The sequence below is a fragment of the Scylla paramamosain genome, chromosome 23, assembly GCF_035594125.1.
Source record: "Scylla paramamosain isolate STU-SP2022 chromosome 23, ASM3559412v1, whole genome shotgun sequence".
Classification (NCBI taxonomy): domain Eukaryota; kingdom Metazoa; phylum Arthropoda; class Malacostraca; order Decapoda; family Portunidae; genus Scylla; species Scylla paramamosain.
The window spans coordinates 9,465,486-9,472,985 of NC_087173.1; the positions used below are offsets into that span (position 1 = coordinate 9,465,486).

Consider the following 7,500-nt stretch of genomic DNA (forward strand, 5'->3'; position numbering starts at 1 on the left):
GTAGTAGTAGTAGTAGTAGTAGTAGTAGTAGTAGTTGTTGTTGTTGTAGTAGTATTAGTTGTAGTAGTTGTAATAGTAGAAGTTGTAGTAGTAGTAGTAGCAGTGGTAGTAGTAGCAGTAGTAGTTGGGGCGTGGCTAAGCGATATGGAACAGGAAAAAGTAGATGGATGTTAGTGGTGAAGGGAAGGGCGAGGGTGTGATGGAAGGGCTCAAGAGAGAGAGAGAGAGAGAGAGAGAGAGAGAGAGAGAGAGAGAGAGAGAGAGAGAGAGAGAGAGAGAATAGCAGAGAAGAAAAAAAGAAGAAAAAGAAAAACAACAGTAAGAAATAACCACAAACAAAACAGAGGAAACAACAAGAAAAGAAAAAAACAAGAACAAAAACAAGAACAACAAGCATAAGAAGCATAAGAAAGATACGAGCGAGAAAATAGACACCAAAAAAAAAAAAAAGAAGAGAAAAGAAAAAGAAAAAAGAAAAAAGACCTACAATAAAAGTAAAGAACCAAGAGAAACTGAAGGAATATGACGAAAATATGACAGAAATATGACACAGGACTGAAAAGGGATGCTGGGGGAGTGTGGCAGAAGAGAGAGGAATAGAGAAAGGTAGAAGGGTGTGGTACGGGTGTGGTATGGGTGTGGTAGTGTGTGGCAGACAGGACGGACGGTGAGAGGGTGTGATGAGAGTGTGGTAGAGGCGTGGTAGACAGGTGGTAGAGGGCGTGGCGATAGACGTGACGAAAACTCATAATGTTAAAATCAGTCTTAATACTCATGAATGGAGCACCTGACACTTTTCCTCTCTCCTTATGTCTTCCATTTATCATCATTCTTCCTCCCTCCTTCATTCCGTTGTTCGTTTTTCAGCCTTTTTTTCATTTTTTTATTTCTTTTATTCATAATTGTTCCATTTCTTTCATTCCATTTCTTTTTCGTTTCCTTTTTCACTTTTTATCCTTTTTTTGTTATTTCTTCTCCTAATAATCATGTTTCTTCTTCCTTCATTCCGTTTTCTTCTTCTTTATTTTTTTCGTGTTCCTCTTTTTTTTTTTTTTGTTCTTCCATCTTTTGTTTTAAATTTCACCAGAGAGAGAGAGAGAGAGAGAGAGAGAGAGAGAGAGAGAGAGAGAGAGAGAGAGAGAGAGAGAGAGAGAGAGAGAGAGAGAGGACCCAAGACAAAAAAAAGAAAATCGACAAGGGAAAGAAAAAAAAAAGAGGAAGGAAATTACGAGATGGAAGGAGAGGGGAAAAATTGAGACAAAATGCATAAAAAAAAAGGAGGAAGAGAAAATTACGCTAAATATAGATCTCGAGGGAACACGTAATAAAGAAAGAGTAGGAGGAAGAAGGAGAAGAAAAGGAGGAGGAGGAGGAGGAGGAGGAGGAGGCGCTATATACAAAGAGGTAGAGAGTGTTATTCGTGAACTGCTGGAGAGACCAAGAAAGAACACCTGAGGGAATTAATAGCAATGAAATTCTCTCTCTCTCTCTCTCTCTCTCTCTCTCTCTCTCTCTCTCTCTCTCTCTCTCTCTTGGATGTTTACCTCGTTTTTTGACACAATCATTGTTAAAACACCACTAAAATCACGAAACATCCTGAAAAAATCACTTTAACTTCCACTAGAGCCTGTTCAAAGTTGATGCAACACATCGAAACGTGTGACAATGCAGCTAAAGTGGTTCTCAAACAGAGCGGTTGTAAATGGATGGATTAAACTCAGGTAATCAGGTAATCAGGCTGTTAGTGCTGAGTCAATAGGAAGCTTTGAATGATTACACGAATTTATGGATGGAGATAACAGATGGAAAGACGAGTAGATAGGCATATTTCACACAGGAACTGCCACATGTAGGCCTAATGGCTTCTTGCAGTTTCCTTTTCTTACGTAAGAGAGACTGGGTAGAACAACAAAAAAATACAAAAAAAAAAAAATAGATAACACTCTGAAAATACGTACCAGTCTCTATACTACAGTAAAAAAGAAACATTCAAAATTTTAAGAAGTGCATTGAAACCTTATTTTCTTATGCTGCATCTTATGTTATAGGGTTGCAGAGTTCTAGGTCAGGCAATCACCATTACAAGCAAGGTGGCAGGTACCGTCAGCCACGTAGCTCCAGAGAAGAGCTCCAGCACGTGCCCAGAAATCCAGAGTCAGTCAAGCTCACCAGGGACTGCTCAGTATTCCGCCCCGCATGCAGGCAGTACTGGGGTGTCCGACGCAAGGTGAGGGAGCAGCGAGGATTGGGTAATAAGGTGTGATTCTGAGATAGTGGTAATGGTAATGGTGGTAGTAGTAGTAGTAGTAGTAGTAGTAGTAGTAGTAGTAGTAGTAGTAGTAGTAGTAGTAGTAGTAGTAGTAGTGGTAGTGGTAGAGAAGGAAGAGCGGGGACTGGGTAATAAAGTGTGATTTTGAGCTAGTAGTAGTAGTAGTAGTAGTAGTAGTAGTAGTAGTAGTAGTAGTAGTAGTAGTAATATGGTTTAGCGATGAAAGGAGAAGAATTAAAAACCTACAAGAATCCAATACAGAAGACACAGAAAAGCAGAAAGCATTGGAACACTCACGTTTAATAAAGGAAAGTATGTAGAAAGACAAAAGAGTATCTGCACATATGCTGGAAAAAAAAGGTAGAAGAAAATAAAAAGAGAGCTCAGGAAAGGCGTTGAGAATGAAAACAACAAAAAAAAGGGGACCGTTGAAAAGATTTTTCCCTCGTTATTACTGTTACATGGAATTAAATTATGCACTTCAGTTGCGTAGATCACTTGTAAATAAAGAGAAAAAGGCATCACATTTTGCCCAGACCCAAACAATTTCAAGACACTTATCCTTTAATTCTGGATAACATTTCTTTTTTACTTTTCTTTTGGGACTGGCACCTTAGTACGCCCTTTCTTCTTCTTCTTCTTCTCCTTCTTCTTTTTTTCCCTTCTTTTGTTGCCGTTGACCAGTACCCCTCTTACATTAAAAAAAAAAAAAAAATGAAAAAAAAAATCGGTGTCTGGGAACTATGCTAAGGTCACTTCTATAACCCCCTTAATCAATAAAAAATACGTCTTAATGCAGGAAAGCACGTCAGCTACCCCATAGAAGCTTTCATTCCACAGGTGTCAGGCCAGAGAGGTGCCATCTTGCGGAACATTTATCACAAGGATCTTTTACAGTCTGCCCTGGTGTCGCCGTATGCAAACTAGTGCACACTCAGAGCCATGCACGTGAGGGGACTGCGGACGTGAAGGAGGGCGCCACCACGATCCCTCCTCCATACACGCCATTGAATGCACGAGTGATGGAAGGCGGATGTACTAGAAATGGTGAAAATAATGGTGATGTAGAGAAAATGGGAATAATATGAATTGAAAAAGAAGCAAGGAACTAAACATAATGACAAGATAATAGAGGTAGAGAAAATATATACATATATCTACACTATCGAATGAACGAGTAAGTGAAAACGGATGCACGACAAATACTCAAAATAAGAGAAAAAGCGAGACCAATAAAAAAATAAATAAATAAATAGAAAACAAAAAAAAACATGGAATTAAAATGAAAAGTGAGGAGAAAAAGTTATAGATAAAAAAAAAAATAAAAAAAAACCATGCACCAAAAATTTATCAAAAGTAAGAGGGGAACAAAAAAGAAATGAAAGAACGAAAAAGAATAAGAAACAAGGCATTAAATAAAAAAAGAAAGTAAATAGCTAGAAAATAAATCTTTAAAAATATAGAAAAATACAAAGCAATAGATAAAAAAAACCACGAGAATTGAAGAGTATGATGAAAGAATGTACATAAATAAAGAAGATAAAGGTAAATAGATAAGCAAGAAAAGAAAGAAGGAAAAAAAACAGGATAACTACACATAAGAAAAGAAAGAAAGAAAGAAAAAAGAAAACAAAAACAAAGAAAGAAGGAAAAAAATAAATAAAATAAGCAGAAGGATAAGTACACATAAACACAGAGAAGAAAGAAACAAAGAAACAAACAAACAAAATAGAAAGATAAGTACACATAAACATAGAGAAGGAAGGAAGAAAACAAGGGAAGAAACAAAGAAACAAAGAAAATAGAAAGAGAAACCACGTAATTTGTTCCCAGAAGAAAGAAAGAAAGAGAGAAAGAAAGAAGGAAAGAAAGAAGGAAAGAAAGAAGGAAAGAAAGAAGGAAAGAACTTGCACGAAATTTTCCTCCACATGAAGAGGACGAAGAGGAAAAACTAAAGTGAGGAGACGAGGACACTTTCTTTCTCTCCCTCCTCTTTCCTCCACTCCCTCCATTGTCTCCTCCTCCTCCTCCTCCTCTTCCTCCTCCTCTCCCTCCTCCGTTTTTATCTCCTCCATCTCCCTTTTTTCTCTTTTTTTAGCTTTTTTTTTAGAGCTCCATATGCTCTCTCTCTCTCTCTCTCTCTCTCTCTCTCTCTCTCTCTCTCTCTCTCTCTCTCTCTCTCTCTCTCTCTCTCTCTCTCTCTCTCTCTTTCCTCAGCCTTTATCATTCTATCTTCCCTTCTTCCTCATTCTCATTATTTCTATTGAATATACGCTTTCTCTCTCCTCCTACCTCCTCCTCCTCCTCCTCCTCCTCCTCCTCCTCCTCCTCCTCCTCCTCCTCCTCCTCCTCCTCCTCCTCCTGTTTCTCCTCCTCTCCTTTCTCTATCTGAACACTTCTCTGACAATTCCTCCTTCTCCTTGCACGTCCACACTCCCTCCTCCTCCTCCTCCTCCTCCTCCTCCTCTTCCTCCTCCTGTTGACGTAATTACTACATGAACAGCAATTAAGGAGGAGTGGTGGCTATTCAACCCGTGTTCCGCCAGAAGGTCGAGAATTGGAGCGAGAGTATTATCCTCCTCGCTTCTATATGCATCACCTGTCTTCTGGCGATGGGTCAAGGTCATTCCAGTCTGGGCCATTCCAGTTGAGGCCATTCCTGGGGTTAATTTCTGTCAGGGTCACTTTAGGTACTTATTCCACTCAAAGTCGTTCCAGAAGGTTATTTGAGATGTTAATTCCAGTTAGTCATTCCAGAGATCAATTCCAGTTAGTCATTCCAGGGATTAATTCCAGTTAGACATTCCAGGGATTAATTCCAGTTAGTCATTCTACTGATTAATTCCAGTTAGACATTCCTGTGATTAATTCCAGTTAGGCATTCCAGTTAAGGTCATATCAAGAGGTCATTCCAGGTTTCGTTTCCAGTTTGTCATTCAGTTCATGTTATTCCGAGAAGTTATTCCAGTTAAGGTTATTCCAGGTTTTAATTCCAGTTAGTCATCCCAGTTCAAGTCATTTCAGGTCATTCTAGTCAAGGGTATTCCAGGCACTAACTCCCGCCTGGGTCATTCCAGGCACTCATTCAAGTTTGTCATTTCAGTCTAGATTATTCCAGGCACTCATTCCAGATAAAGTTATTCGAAGACGTCATTCCAGTTAACTTGATTCCAGGAGGTTCATTCCAAGCGCTCATTCCAGATTTAAGATCCAAGTGACGGAGGAGGAGAAGGTGGAGAAAGGTCAGATTAGGTCACACACACACACACACACACACACACACACACACACACACACACACACACACACACACACACACACACACACACAAACACACATATCGCATAAATTAAGAAGTTACATTAATGAAGTCGATTTTTCCTCGCATATATTATAAACTCGTAATGATAATAATAGTGATAATAATAATAATAATAATAATAATAATAATAATGATAATAATAATAATAATAATAATAATAATAATAATGGTGATAAATAACAAATATAGCTGCCATCTTCCTTCTTTCATCATTATTATCTTTCATGGCCTGTTTTCACACACTTCTTTATCTTCTTTTCTCTCTTATCTCTCATTTTTCCTCTTTGTTTTAGTCATAATAGATGAACCAAATATTTTCCTTCTTCTCTGTCTTCTTTCTCATCCTAATTCATTTAATCTATGCAACATTATTTTTTTTTTCATATTTTTTTCACTTCACTTTCATCTCCGCAACTATGTCCATTTTTTTTTTTCTTGATGGGAACTTTTCAAGCATAATTAATCAGCGAGGAAGTGAAGCTAATGAATCAATACTTCCGATCGACGAGAGATAAAGGCATTTTGAATATCAACTCAATTATTTTCCTTTTCTTTTTTATCAATATTGTTTCCATCCTTTTTTCTGAGGCAACTGATGAGCGACTGATTGTTGTATTCTCTCTCTCTCTCTCTCTCTCTCTCTCTCTCTCTCTCTCTCTCTCTCTCTCTCTCTCTCTCTCTCTCTCTCTCTCTCTTTCCTCCTATATACGAAAAAGGATGGACTGATCTCAAAATTGAAACACTCCCTCTGATTGGTCCATCGCTGAGGGCCCTGACCAATCACCTTCCGCGTTACCTGTCCTCTCTGTCTGTCCATATTCATTTACTTGTCTCTCCATTCATTTTTGTCTGTATGGATGTATGTATGTATGGGTGGATGGTTGTATGGTTGATGTACGATGTTTGTATGGTGATTCTCTCTCTCTCTCTCTCTCTCTCTCTCTCTCTCTCTCTCTCTCTCTCTCTCTCTCTCTCTCTCTCTCTCTCTCTCTCTCTCTCTCTCTCTCTCTCTCTCTCTCTCATCTATCTATCTATCTATCTATCTATCTGTTTGTTGATTCATTTGTCCATCTATTTTTTCCTGGATTCGTATTTCTTTCCTTCTTTCTCTTCCTTTTTTTCCTTCCCTTCATATTTTTCTTGTCTAGTTGTTTTCCTGGCCATGTCTATCTATCCACCTATCTATCATTATTTCCATGCGTCCATTTATCTATCTATATGACTATCTATCTATCTATCTATCTATCTATCTATCTACCTACTTACCCACTTAATTACCTACCTATTTACTTATATATTCGTCTATCTATATAAACATCTATATGACTATTTTATCTGCCTATATGAATACCACCCTACCTATCTACCTATCTACACACTCACCTACTCAACCATCCATCCATCCATACAACCATCACTCTCAAAATAACTATCAATATATAACCATCCAGCCATCCATTGACATATAACCATCAATATGTGTCCATAGATAGATAGATAGATAGATGGATGGATAGATAAACAGATCCATCCATCCATCCATCCATCCATCCGCCGCATACATAGCAGGGCACATACATGAGATGAGTGTACATTTCACAGAAAAATCTTCCTACCACTCTCTCTTTCCCAATTCCGGTCTGGCTGTGTACAAATACCTTTTTTTTTTCCCCTCTTTCTCTCTCTCTCTTTCTCTCTCTATCTATCTCTCTTTCTTTCTCTCTCCTTCTGGTTTGTAAATGGGCTAAGGAAAAAAACTTCCCAGGTTTAATTAAGGCAAGGAAAATAAACGTTTTGTACGGAAGGCGACTTTTAATTGTTTTGTGTGGAAGTTTTTATTATTATTATTATTATTATTATTATTATTATTATTATTATTATTATTATTATTATTATTGTTATTATTGTT

The 7,500-nt window shown here is 37.9% G+C and overlaps 1 protein-coding gene across 2 annotated transcripts in view; it reads right to left on the bottom strand.

The window, feature by feature from the left end:
* LOC135112120 (uncharacterized) overlaps positions 1-7,500 on the bottom strand; it is a 91,504-nt gene that overhangs the window by 64,462 nt on the left and 19,542 nt on the right. The window lies entirely within an intron of this gene.